Genomic DNA, 13,052 nt, shown 5'->3' with positions numbered 1-13,052 from the left:
TTCGGCAGCGGTGCAGCGGCGGGCACACACCTCAAAACGTAGTCCTGCTTTTGCAGCTGACAGCGCAGTGACACCTACCCCGACCGGACTGTCTACCGGGCCGGGCCATCTACGCATCTTCTGGTATCTTCTGGCTCTGCTGCGCATCAGGAGCTCGACAACGACGACTGCGCATCAACAGGCGCCTGCTGACGCCATAAAAAGCGGGGCACGCAATGGGCTTGCTCAGTTCGGGAGCGGTGCAGCGGCGGGCACACACCTCAAAACGTATTCCTCCTTTGCAGCTGACAGCGCATTGACACCTACCCTGACCGGACTGTCTACCGGGCCGGGCCATCTACGCATCTTCTGGTATCTTCTGGCTCTGCTGCGCATCAGGAGCTCGACAACGACGACTGCGCATCAACAGGCGCCTGCTGACGCCATAAAATGCGGGGCACGGAATCGGCTTGCTCAGTTCGGGAGCGGTGCAGCGGCGGGCACACACCTCAAAACGTATTCCTCCTTTGCAGCTGACAGCGCAGTGACACCTACCCTGACCGGACTGTCTACCGGGCCGGGCCATCTACGCATCTTCTGGTATCTTCTGGCTCTGCTGCGCATCAGGAGCACGACAACGACGACTGCGCATCAACAGGCGCCTGCTGACGCCATAAAATGCGGGGCACGGAATCGGCTGGCTCAGTTCGGCAGCGATTCAGCGGCGGGCACACACCTCAAAACGTATTTCTGCTTTTGCAGCTTACAGCTCAATGACACCTACCCTGACCCGACTGTCTACTGGGTCGGGCCATCAACGCATCTTCTGGCTCTGCTGCGCATCACGAGCTCGACAACGACGACTGCGCATCAACAGGCGCCTGCTGACGCCATAAAAAGCGGGGCACGTAATCGGCTTGCCCAGTTCGGCAGCGGAGCAGCGGCGGGCACACACCTCAAAACGATTTCCTGCTTTTGCAGCTGACAGTCCAGTGACACCTACCCTGATCGGACTGTCTACCGGGTCGGGACATCAACGCATCTTCTGGCTCTGCTGCGCATCAGAAGCTCGACAACGACGGCTGCGCATCAGCAGGCGCCTGCTGATGCCATAAAACGCGGGACACGGAATCGGCTTGCTCAGTTCGGCAGCGGTGCAGCGGCAAGCACACACCTCAAAACGTATTCCTGCTTTTCAGTGACACTTCCCCTGACCGGACTGTCTACCGGGCTGGGCCATCTACGCATCTTCTGGTGTCTTCTGGCTCTGCTGCGCATCAGGAGCTCGACAACGACGACTGCGCATCAACAGGCGCCTGCTGACGCCATAAAAAGCGGGGTACGGAATCGGCTTGCTGAGTTCGGGAGCGGTGCAGCGGCGGACACACACCTCAAAACGTATTCCTGCTTTTGCAGCTGACAGCGCAGTGACACCTACCCTGACCAGACTGTCTACCGGGCCGGGCCATCACGCATCTTCTGGTGTTCTCTGGCTCTGCTGCGCATCAGGAGCTCGAAAACGACGACTGCGCATCGACAGGCGCCTGCTGACGCCATAAAACGCGGGACACGGAATCGGCTTGCTCAGTTCGGCAGCGGTGCAGCGGCGGGCACACACCTCAAAACGTATTCCTGCTTTTCAGTGACACTTACCCTGACCGGACTGTCTACCGGGCCGGGCCATCTACGCACCTTATGGTGTCTTCTGGCTCTGCTGCGCATCAGGAGCTCGGCAACGACGACTGCGCATCAACAGGCGCCTGCTGACGCCATAAAAAGCGGGGCACGCAATCGGCTTGCTCAGTTCGGCAGCGATTCAGCGGCGGGCACACACCTCAAAACGTATTCCTGCTTTTGCAGCTTACAGCTCAATGACACCTACCCTGACCGGACTGTCTACCGGGTCGGGCCATCAACGCATCTTCTGGCTCTGCTGCGCATCAGGAGATTGACAACGACTTCGCATCAGCAGGCGCCTGCTGACGCCATAAAACGCGGGACACGAAATCGGCTTGCTCAGTTCGGCAGCGGTGCAGCGGCGGGCACATACCTCAAAACGTATTCCGGCTTTTCAGTGACACTTCCCCTGACCGGACTGTCTACCAGGCCGGGCCATCTACGCATCTTCTTGTGTCTTCTGGCTCTGCTGCGCATCAGGAGCTCGACAACGACGACTGCGCATCAACAGGCGCCTGCTGACGCCATAAAAAGCGGGGTACGGAATCGGCTTGCTCAGTACGGCAGCGGTGCAGCGGCGGGCACACACCTCAAAACGTATTCCTGCTTTTCAGTGACACTTACCCTGACCGGACTGTCTACCGGGCCGAGCCATCTACGCACCTTCTGGTGTCTTCTGGCTCTGCTGCGCATCAGGAGCTCGACAACGACGACTGCGCATCAACAGGCGCCTGCTGACGCCATAAAAAGCGAGGTACGGAATCGGCTTGCTGAATTCGGCAGCGGTGCAGCGGCGGACACACACCTCAAAACGTATTCCTGCTTTTGCAGCTGACAGCGCAGTGACACCTACCCAGACCGGACTGTCTACCGGGCCGGGCCATCTGCGCATCTTCTGGTGTTCTCTGGCTCTGCTGCGCATCAGGAGCTCGACAACGACGACTGCGCATCGACAGGCGCCTGCTGACGCCATAAAAAGCGGGGTACGGAATCGGCTTGCTCAGTTCGGCAGCGGTGCAGCGGCGGGCACACACCTCAAAACGTATTCCTGCTTTTCAGTGACACTTACCCTGACCGGACTGTCTACCGGGCCGAGCCATCTACGCACCTTCTGGTGTCTTCTGGCTCTGCTGCGCATCAGGAGCTCGACAACGACGACTGCGCATCAACAGGCGCCTGCTGACGCCATAAAATGCGGGGCACGGAATCGGCTTGCTCAGTTCGGCAGCGATTCAGCGGCGGGCACACACCTCAAAACGTATTCCTGCTTTTGCAGCTTACAGCTCAATGACACCTACCCTGACCGGACTGTCTACCGGGTCGGGCCATCAACGCATCTTCTGGCTCTGCTGCGCATCAGGAGCTCGACAACGACGACTGCGCATCAACAGGCGCCTGCTGACGCCATAAAATGCGGGGCACGGAATCGGCTTGCTCAGTTCGGCAGCGATTCAGCGGCGGGCACACACCTCAAAACGTATTCCTGCTTTTGCAGCTTACAGATCAATGACACGTACCCTGACCGGACTGTCTACCGGGTCGGGCCATCAACGCATCTTCTGGCTTTGCTGCGCATCAGGAGATTGACAACGACGACTGCGCATCAGCAGGCGCCTGCTGACGCCATAAAACGCGGGACACGAAATCGGCTTGCTCACTTCGGCAGCGGTGCAGCGGCGGGCACATACCTCAAAACGTATTCCTGCTTTTGCAGCTGACAGCGCAGTGACACCTACCCTGACCAGACTGTCTACCGGGCCGGGCCATCTACGCATCTTCTGGTATCTTCTGGCTCTGCTGCGCATCAGGAGCTCGACAACGACGACTGCGCATCAACAGGCGCCTGCTGACGCCATAAAATGCGGGGCACGGAATCGGCTTGCTCAGTTCGGCAGCGATTCAGCGGCGGGCACACATCTCAAAACGTATTCCTGCTTTTGCAGCTTACAGCTCAATGAAACCTACCCTGACCGGACTGTCTACCGGGTCGGGCCATCAACGCATCTTCTGGCTCTGCTGCGCATCAGGAGCTCGACAACGACGACTGCGCATCAACAGGCGCCTGCTGACGCCATAAAAAGCGGAGCACGGAATCGGCTTGCTCAGTTCGGCAGCGGTGCAGCGGCGGGCACACACCTCAAAACGTATTCCTGTTTTTGCAGCTGACTGCGCAGTGACACCTACCCTGACCGGACTGTCTACCGGGCCGGGCCATCTACGCATCTTCTGGTATCTTCTGGCTCTGCTGCGCATCAGGAGCTCGACAACGACGACAGCGCATCAACAGGCGCCTGCTGACGCCATAAAAAGCGGGGCACAGAATCGGCTTCCTCAGCTCGGCAGCGGTGCAGCGGCGGGCACACACCTCAAAACGTATTCCTGCTTTTGCAGCTGACAGCGCAGTGACACCTACCCTGACCGGACTGTCTACCGGGCCGGGCCATCTACGCATCTTCTGGTATCTTCTGGCTCTCCTGCGCATCAGGAGCTCGACAACGACGACTGCGCATCAACCGGCGCCTGCTGACGCCATAAAAAGCGGAGCACGGAATCGGCTTGCTCAGTTCGGCAGATGTGCAGCGGCGTGCACACACCTCAAAACGTATTCCTGTTTTTGCAGCTGACTGCGCAGTGACACCTACCCTGACCGGACTGTCTACCGGGCCGGGCCATCTACGCATCTTCTGGTATCTTCTGGCTCTGCTGCGCATCAGGAGCTCGACAACGACGACTGCGCATCAACCGGCGCCTGCTGACACCATAAAAAGCGGAGCACGGAATCGGCTTGCTCAGTTCGGCAGCGGTGCAGCGGCGGGCACACACCTCAAAACGTAGTCCTGCTTTTGCAGCTGACAGCGCAGTGACACCTACCCCGACCGGACTGTCTACCGGGCCGGGCCATCTACGCATCTTCTGGTATCTTCTGGCTCTGCTGCGCATCAGGAGCTCGACAACGACGACTGCGCATCAACAGGCGCCTGCTGACGCCATAAAAAGCGGGGCACGCAATGGGCTTGCTCAGTTCGGGAGCGGTGCAGCGGCGGGCACACACCTCAAAACGTATTCCTCCTTTGCAGCTGACAGCGCATTGACACCTACCCTGACCGGACTGTCTACCGGGCCGGGCCATCTACGCATCTTCTGGTATCTTCTGGCTCTGCTGCGCATCAGGAGCTCGACAACGACGACTGCGCATCAACAGGCGCCTGCTGACGCCATAAAATGCGGGGCACGGAATCGGCTTGCTCAGTTCGGGAGCGGTGCAGCGGCGGGCACACACCTCAAAACGTATTCCTCCTTTGCAGCTGACAGCGCAGTGACACCTACCCTGACCGGACTGTCTACCGGGCCGGGCCATCTACGCATCTTCTGGTATCTTCTGGCTCTGCTGCGCATCAGGAGCACGACAACGACGACTGCGCATCAACAGGCGCCTGCTGACGCCATAAAATGCGGGGCACGGAATCGGCTTGCTCAGTTCGGCAGCGATTCAGCGGCGGGCACACACCTCAAAACGTATTTCTGCTTTTGCAGCTTACAGCTCAATGACACCTACCCTGACCCGACTGTCTACTGGGTCGGGCCATCAACGCATCTTCTGGCTCTGCTGCGCATCACGAGCTCGACAACGACGACTGCGCATCAACAGGCGCCTGCTGACGCCATAAAAAGCGGGGCACGTAATCGGCTTGCCCAGTTCGGCAGCGGAGCAGCGGCGGGCACACACCTCAAAACGATTTCCTGCTTTTGCAGCTGACAGTCCAGTGACACCTACCCTGATCGGACTGTCTACCGGGTCGGGACATCAACGCATCTTCTGGCTCTGCTGCGCATCAGAAGCTCGACAACGACGGCTGCGCATCAGCAGGCGCCTGCTGATGCCATAAAACGCGGGACACGGAATCGGCTTGCTCAGTTCGGCAGCGGTGCAGCGGCAAGCACACACCTCAAAACGTATTCCTGCTTTTCAGTGACACTTCCCCTGACCGGACTGTCTACCGGGCTGGGCCATCTACGCATCTTCTGGTGTCTTCTGGCTCTGCTGCGCATCAGGAGCTCGACAACGACGACTGCGCATCAACAGGCGCCTGCTGACGCCATAAAAAGCGGGGTACGGAATCGGCTTGCTGAGTTCGGGAGCGGTGCAGCGGCGGACACACACCTCAAAACGTATTCCTGCTTTTGCAGCTGACAGCGCAGTGACACCTACCCTGACCAGACTGTCTACCGGGCCGGGCCATCACGCATCTTCTGGTGTTCTCTGGCTCTGCTGCGCATCAGGAGCTCGAAAACGACGACTGCGCATCGACAGGCGCCTGCTGACGCCATAAAACGCGGGACACGGAATCGGCTTGCTCAGTTCGGCAGCGGTGCAGCGGCGGGCACACACCTCAAAACGTATTCCTGCTTTTCAGTGACACTTACCCTGACCGGACTGTCTACCGGGCCGGGCCATCTACGCACCTTATGGTGTCTTCTGGCTCTGCTGCGCATCAGGAGCTCGGCAACGACGACTGCGCATCAACAGGCGCCTGCTGACGCCATAAAAAGCGGGGCACGCAATCGGCTTGCTCAGTTCGGCAGCGATTCAGCGGCGGGCACACACCTCAAAACGTATTCCTGCTTTTGCAGCTTACAGCTCAATGACACCTACCCTGACCGGACTGTCTACCGGGTCGGGCCATCAACGCATCTTCTGGCTCTGCTGCGCATCAGGAGATTGACAACGACTTCGCATCAGCAGGCGCCTGCTGACGCCATAAAACGCGGGACACGAAATCGGCTTGCTCAGTTCGGCAGCGGTGCAGCGGCGGGCACATACCTCAAAACGTATTCCGGCTTTTCAGTGACACTTCCCCTGACCGGACTGTCTACCAGGCCGGGCCATCTACGCATCTTCTTGTGTCTTCTGGCTCTGCTGCGCATCAGGAGCTCGACAACGACGACTGCGCATCAACAGGCGCCTGCTGACGCCATAAAAAGCGGGGTACGGAATCGGCTTGCTCAGTACGGCAGCGGTGCAGCGGCGGGCACACACCTCAAAACGTATTCCTGCTTTTCAGTGACACTTACCCTGACCGGACTGTCTACCGGGCCGAGCCATCTACGCACCTTCTGGTGTCTTCTGGCTCTGCTGCGCATCAGGAGCTCGACAACGACGACTGCGCATCAACAGGCGCCTGCTGACGCCATAAAAAGCGAGGTACGGAATCGGCTTGCTGAATTCGGCAGCGGTGCAGCGGCGGACACACACCTCAAAACGTATTCCTGCTTTTGCAGCTGACAGCGCAGTGACACCTACCCAGACCGGACTGTCTACCGGGCCGGGCCATCTGCGCATCTTCTGGTGTTCTCTGGCTCTGCTGCGCATCAGGAGCTCGACAACGACGACTGCGCATCGACAGGCGCCTGCTGACGCCATAAAAAGCGGGGTACGGAATCGGCTTGCTCAGTTCGGCAGCGGTGCAGCGGCGGGCACACACCTCAAAACGTATTCCTGCTTTTCAGTGACACTTACCCTGACCGGACTGTCTACCGGGCCGAGCCATCTACGCACCTTCTGGTGTCTTCTGGCTCTGCTGCGCATCAGGAGCTCGACAACGACGACTGCGCATCAACAGGCGCCTGCTGACGCCATAAAATGCGGGGCACGGAATCGGCTTGCTCAGTTCGGCAGCGATTCAGCGGCGGGCACACACCTCAAAACGTATTCCTGCTTTTGCAGCTTACAGCTCAATGACACCTACCCTGACCGGACTGTCTACCGGGTCGGGCCATCAACGCATCTTCTGGCTCTGCTGCGCATCAGGAGCTCGACAACGACGACTGCGCATCAACAGGCGCCTGCTGACGCCATAAAATGCGGGGCACGGAATCGGCTTGCTCAGTTCGGCAGCGATTCAGCGGCGGGCACACACCTCAAAACGTATTCCTGCTTTTGCAGCTTACAGATCAATGACACGTACCCTGACCGGACTGTCTACCGGGTCGGGCCATCAACGCATCTTCTGGCTTTGCTGCGCATCAGGAGATTGACAACGACGACTGCGCATCAGCAGGCGCCTGCTGACGCCATAAAACGCGGGACACGAAATCGGCTTGCTCACTTCGGCAGCGGTGCAGCGGCGGGCACATACCTCAAAACGTATTCCTGCTTTTGCAGCTGACAGCGCAGTGACACCTACCCTGACCAGACTGTCTACCGGGCCGGGCCATCTACGCATCTTCTGGTATCTTCTGGCTCTGCTGCGCATCAGGAGCTCGACAACGACGACTGCGCATCAACAGGCGCCTGCTGACGCCATAAAATGCGGGGCACGGAATCGGCTTGCTCAGTTCGGCAGCGATTCAGCGGCGGGCACACATCTCAAAACGTATTCCTGCTTTTGCAGCTTACAGCTCAATGAAACCTACCCTGACCGGACTGTCTACCGGGTCGGGCCATCAACGCATCTTCTGGCTCTGCTGCGCATCAGGAGCTCGACAACGACGACTGCGCATCAACAGGCGCCTGCTGACGCCATAAAAAGCGGAGCACGGAATCGGCTTGCTCAGTTCGGCAGCGGTGCAGCGGCGGGCACACACCTCAAAACGTATTCCTGTTTTTGCAGCTGACTGCGCAGTGACACCTACCCTGACCGGACTGTCTACCGGGCCGGGCCATCTACGCATCTTCTGGTATCTTCTGGCTCTGCTGCGCATCAGGAGCTCGACAACGACGACAGCGCATCAACAGGCGCCTGCTGACGCCATAAAAAGCGGGGCACAGAATCGGCTTCCTCAGCTCGGCAGCGGTGCAGCGGCGGGCACACACCTCAAAACGTATTCCTGCTTTTGCAGCTGACAGCGCAGTGACACCTACCCTGACCGGACTGTCTACCGGGCCGGGCCATCTACGCATCTTCTGGTATCTTCTGGCTCTCCTGCGCATCAGGAGCTCGACAACGACGACTGCGCATCAACCGGCGCCTGCTGACGCCATAAAAAGCGGAGCACGGAATCGGCTTGCTCAGTTCGGCAGATGTGCAGCGGCGTGCACACACCTCAAAACGTATTCCTGTTTTTGCAGCTGACTGCGCAGTGACACCTACCCTGACCGGACTGTCTACCGGGCCGGGCCATCTACGCATCTTCTGGTATCTTCTGGCTCTGCTGCGCATCAGGAGCTCGACAACGACGACTGCGCATCAACCGGCGCCTGCTGACACCATAAAAAGCGGAGCACGGAATCGGCTTGCTCAGTTCGGCAGCGGTGCAGCGGCGGGCACACACCTCAAAACGTAGTCCTGCTTTTGCAGCTGACAGCGCAGTGACACCTACCCCGACCGGACTGTCTACCGGGCCGGGCCATCTACGCATCTTCTGGTATCTTCTGGCTCTGCTGCGCATCAGGAGCTCGACAACGACGACTGCGCATCAACAGGCGCCTGCTGACGCCATAAAAAGCGGGGCACGCAATGGGCTTGCTCAGTTCGGGAGCGGTGCAGCGGCGGGCACACACCTCAAAACGTATTCCTCCTTTGCAGCTGACAGCGCATTGACACCTACCCTGACCGGACTGTCTACCGGGCCGGGCCATCTACGCATCTTCTGGTATCTTCTGGCTCTGCTGCGCATCAGGAGCTCGACAACGACGACTGCGCATCAACAGGCGCCTGCTGACGCCATAAAATGCGGGGCACGGAATCGGCTTGCTCAGTTCGGGAGCGGTGCAGCGGCGGGCACACACCTCAAAACGTATTCCTCCTTTGCAGCTGACAGCGCAGTGACACCTACCCTGACCGGACTGTCTACCGGGCCGGGCCATCTACGCATCTTCTGGTATCTTCTGGCTCTGCTGCGCATCAGGAGCACGACAACGACGACTGCGCATCAACAGGCGCCTGCTGACGCCATAAAATGCGGGGCACGGAATCGGCTTGCTCAGTTCGGCAGCGATTCAGCGGCGGGCACACACCTCAAAACGTATTTCTGCTTTTGCAGCTTACAGCTCAATGACACCTACCCTGACCCGACTGTCTACTGGGTCGGGCCATCAACGCATCTTCTGGCTCTGCTGCGCATCACGAGCTCGACAACGACGACTGCGCATCAACAGGCGCCTGCTGACGCCATAAAAAGCGGGGCACGTAATCGGCTTGCCCAGTTCGGCAGCGGAGCAGCGGCGGGCACACACCTCAAAACGATTTCCTGCTTTTGCAGCTGACAGTCCAGTGACACCTACCCTGATCGGACTGTCTACCGGGTCGGGACATCAACGCATCTTCTGGCTCTGCTGCGCATCAGAAGCTCGACAACGACGGCTGCGCATCAGCAGGCGCCTGCTGATGCCATAAAACGCGGGACACGGAATCGGCTTGCTCAGTTCGGCAGCGGTGCAGCGGCAAGCACACACCTCAAAACGTATTCCTGCTTTTCAGTGACACTTCCCCTGACCGGACTGTCTACCGGGCTGGGCCATCTACGCATCTTCTGGTGTCTTCTGGCTCTGCTGCGCATCAGGAGCTCGACAACGACGACTGCGCATCAACAGGCGCCTGCTGACGCCATAAAAAGCGGGGTACGGAATCGGCTTGCTGAGTTCGGGAGCGGTGCAGCGGCGGACACACACCTCAAAACGTATTCCTGCTTTTGCAGCTGACAGCGCAGTGACACCTACCCTGACCAGACTGTCTACCGGGCCGGGCCATCACGCATCTTCTGGTGTTCTCTGGCTCTGCTGCGCATCAGGAGCTCGAAAACGACGACTGCGCATCGACAGGCGCCTGCTGACGCCATAAAACGCGGGACACGGAATCGGCTTGCTCAGTTCGGCAGCGGTGCAGCGGCGGGCACACACCTCAAAACGTATTCCTGCTTTTCAGTGACACTTACCCTGACCGGACTGTCTACCGGGCCGGGCCATCTACGCACCTTATGGTGTCTTCTGGCTCTGCTGCGCATCAGGAGCTCGGCAACGACGACTGCGCATCAACAGGCGCCTGCTGACGCCATAAAAAGCGGGGCACGCAATCGGCTTGCTCAGTTCGGCAGCGATTCAGCGGCGGGCACACACCTCAAAACGTATTCCTGCTTTTGCAGCTTACAGCTCAATGACACCTACCCTGACCGGACTGTCTACCGGGTCGGGCCATCAACGCATCTTCTGGCTCTGCTGCGCATCAGGAGATTGACAACGACTTCGCATCAGCAGGCGCCTGCTGACGCCATAAAACGCGGGACACGAAATCGGCTTGCTCAGTTCGGCAGCGGTGCAGCGGCGGGCACATACCTCAAAACGTATTCCGGCTTTTCAGTGACACTTCCCCTGACCGGACTGTCTACCAGGCCGGGCCATCTACGCATCTTCTTGTGTCTTCTGGCTCTGCTGCGCATCAGGAGCTCGACAACGACGACTGCGCATCAACAGGCGCCTGCTGACGCCATAAAAAGCGGGGTACGGAATCGGCTTGCTCAGTACGGCAGCGGTGCAGCGGCGGGCACACACCTCAAAACGTATTCCTGCTTTTCAGTGACACTTACCCTGACCGGACTGTCTACCGGGCCGAGCCATCTACGCACCTTCTGGTGTCTTCTGGCTCTGCTGCGCATCAGGAGCTCGACAACGACGACTGCGCATCAACAGGCGCCTGCTGACGCCATAAAAAGCGAGGTACGGAATCGGCTTGCTGAATTCGGCAGCGGTGCAGCGGCGGACACACACCTCAAAACGTATTCCTGCTTTTGCAGCTGACAGCGCAGTGACACCTACCCAGACCGGACTGTCTACCGGGCCGGGCCATCTGCGCATCTTCTGGTGTTCTCTGGCTCTGCTGCGCATCAGGAGCTCGACAACGACGACTGCGCATCGACAGGCGCCTGCTGACGCCATAAAAAGCGGGGTACGGAATCGGCTTGCTCAGTTCGGCAGCGGTGCAGCGGCGGGCACACACCTCAAAACGTATTCCTGCTTTTCAGTGACACTTACCCTGACCGGACTGTCTACCGGGCCGAGCCATCTACGCACCTTCTGGTGTCTCCTGGCTCTGCTGCGCATCAGGAGCTCGACAACGACGACTGCGCATCAACAGGCGCCTGCTGACGCCATAAAATGCGGGGCACGGAATCGGCTTGCTCAGTTCGGCAGCGATTCAGCGGCGGGCACACACCTCAAAACGTATTCCTGCTTTTGCAGCTTACAGCTCAATGACACCTACCCTGACCGGACTGTCTACCGGGTCGGGCCATCAACGCATCTTCTGGCTCTGCTGCGCATCAGGAGCTCGACAACGACGACTGCGCATCAACAGGCGCCTGCTGACGCCATAAAATGCGGGGCACGGAATCGGCTTGCTCAGTTCGGCAGCGATTCAGCGGCGGGCACACATCTCAAAACGTATTCCTGCTTTTGCAGCTTACAGATCAATGACACGTACCCTGACCGGACTGTCTACCGGGTCGGGCCATCAACGCATCTTCTGGCTTTGCTGCGCATCAGGAGATTGACAACGACGACTGCGCATCAGCAGGCGCCTGCTGACGCCATAAAACGCGGGACACGAAATCGGCTTGCTCACTTCGGCAGCGGTGCAGCGGCGGGCACATACCTCAAAACGTATTCCTGCTTTTCAGTGACACTTCCCCTGAGGGACTGTCTACCGGGCCGGGCCATCTACGCATCTTCTGGTGTCTTCTGGCTGTGCTGCGCATCAGGAGCTCGACAACGACGACTGCGCATCAACAGGCGCCTGCTGACGCCATAAAATGCGGGGTACGGAATCGGCTTGCTGAGTTCGGCAGCGGTGCAGCGGCGGACACACACCTAAAACGTATTCCTCCTTTGCAGCTGACAGCGCAGTGACACCTACCCTGACCGGACTGTCTACCGGGCCGGGCCATCTACGCATCTTCTGGTATCTTCTGGCTCTGCTGCACATCAAGAGCTCGACAACGACGACTGCGCATCAACAGGCGCCTGCTGACGCCATAAAAAGCGGGGCACGCAATCGGCTTGCTCAGTTCGGGAGCGGTGCAGCGGCGGTCACACACCTCAAAACGTATTCCTCCTTTGCAGCTGACAGCGCAGTGACACCTACCCTGACCGGACTGTCTACCGGGCCGGGCCATCTACGCATCTTCTGGTATCGTCTGGCTCTGCTGCGCATCAGGAGCTCGACAACGACGACTGCGCATCAACAGGCGCCTGCTGACGCCATAAAAAGCGGGGCACGCAATCGGCTTGCTCAGTTCGGGAGCGGTGCAGCGGCGGGCACACACCTCAAAAGGTATTCCTCCTTTGCAGCTGACAGTGCAGTGACACCTACCCTGACCGGACTGTCTACCGGGCCGGGCTATCTACGCATCTTGTGGTATCTTCTGGCTCTGCTGCGCATCAAGAGCTCGACAACGACGACTGC

The sequence above is a fragment of the Amblyomma americanum genome, chromosome 2 (genome assembly GCF_052857255.1).
Source record: "Amblyomma americanum isolate KBUSLIRL-KWMA chromosome 2, ASM5285725v1, whole genome shotgun sequence".
NCBI lineage: Eukaryota > Metazoa > Arthropoda > Arachnida > Ixodida > Ixodidae > Amblyomma > Amblyomma americanum.
The sequence above is the reverse complement of the archived record's forward strand: the minus strand, read 5'-3'. Positions refer to the sequence as shown.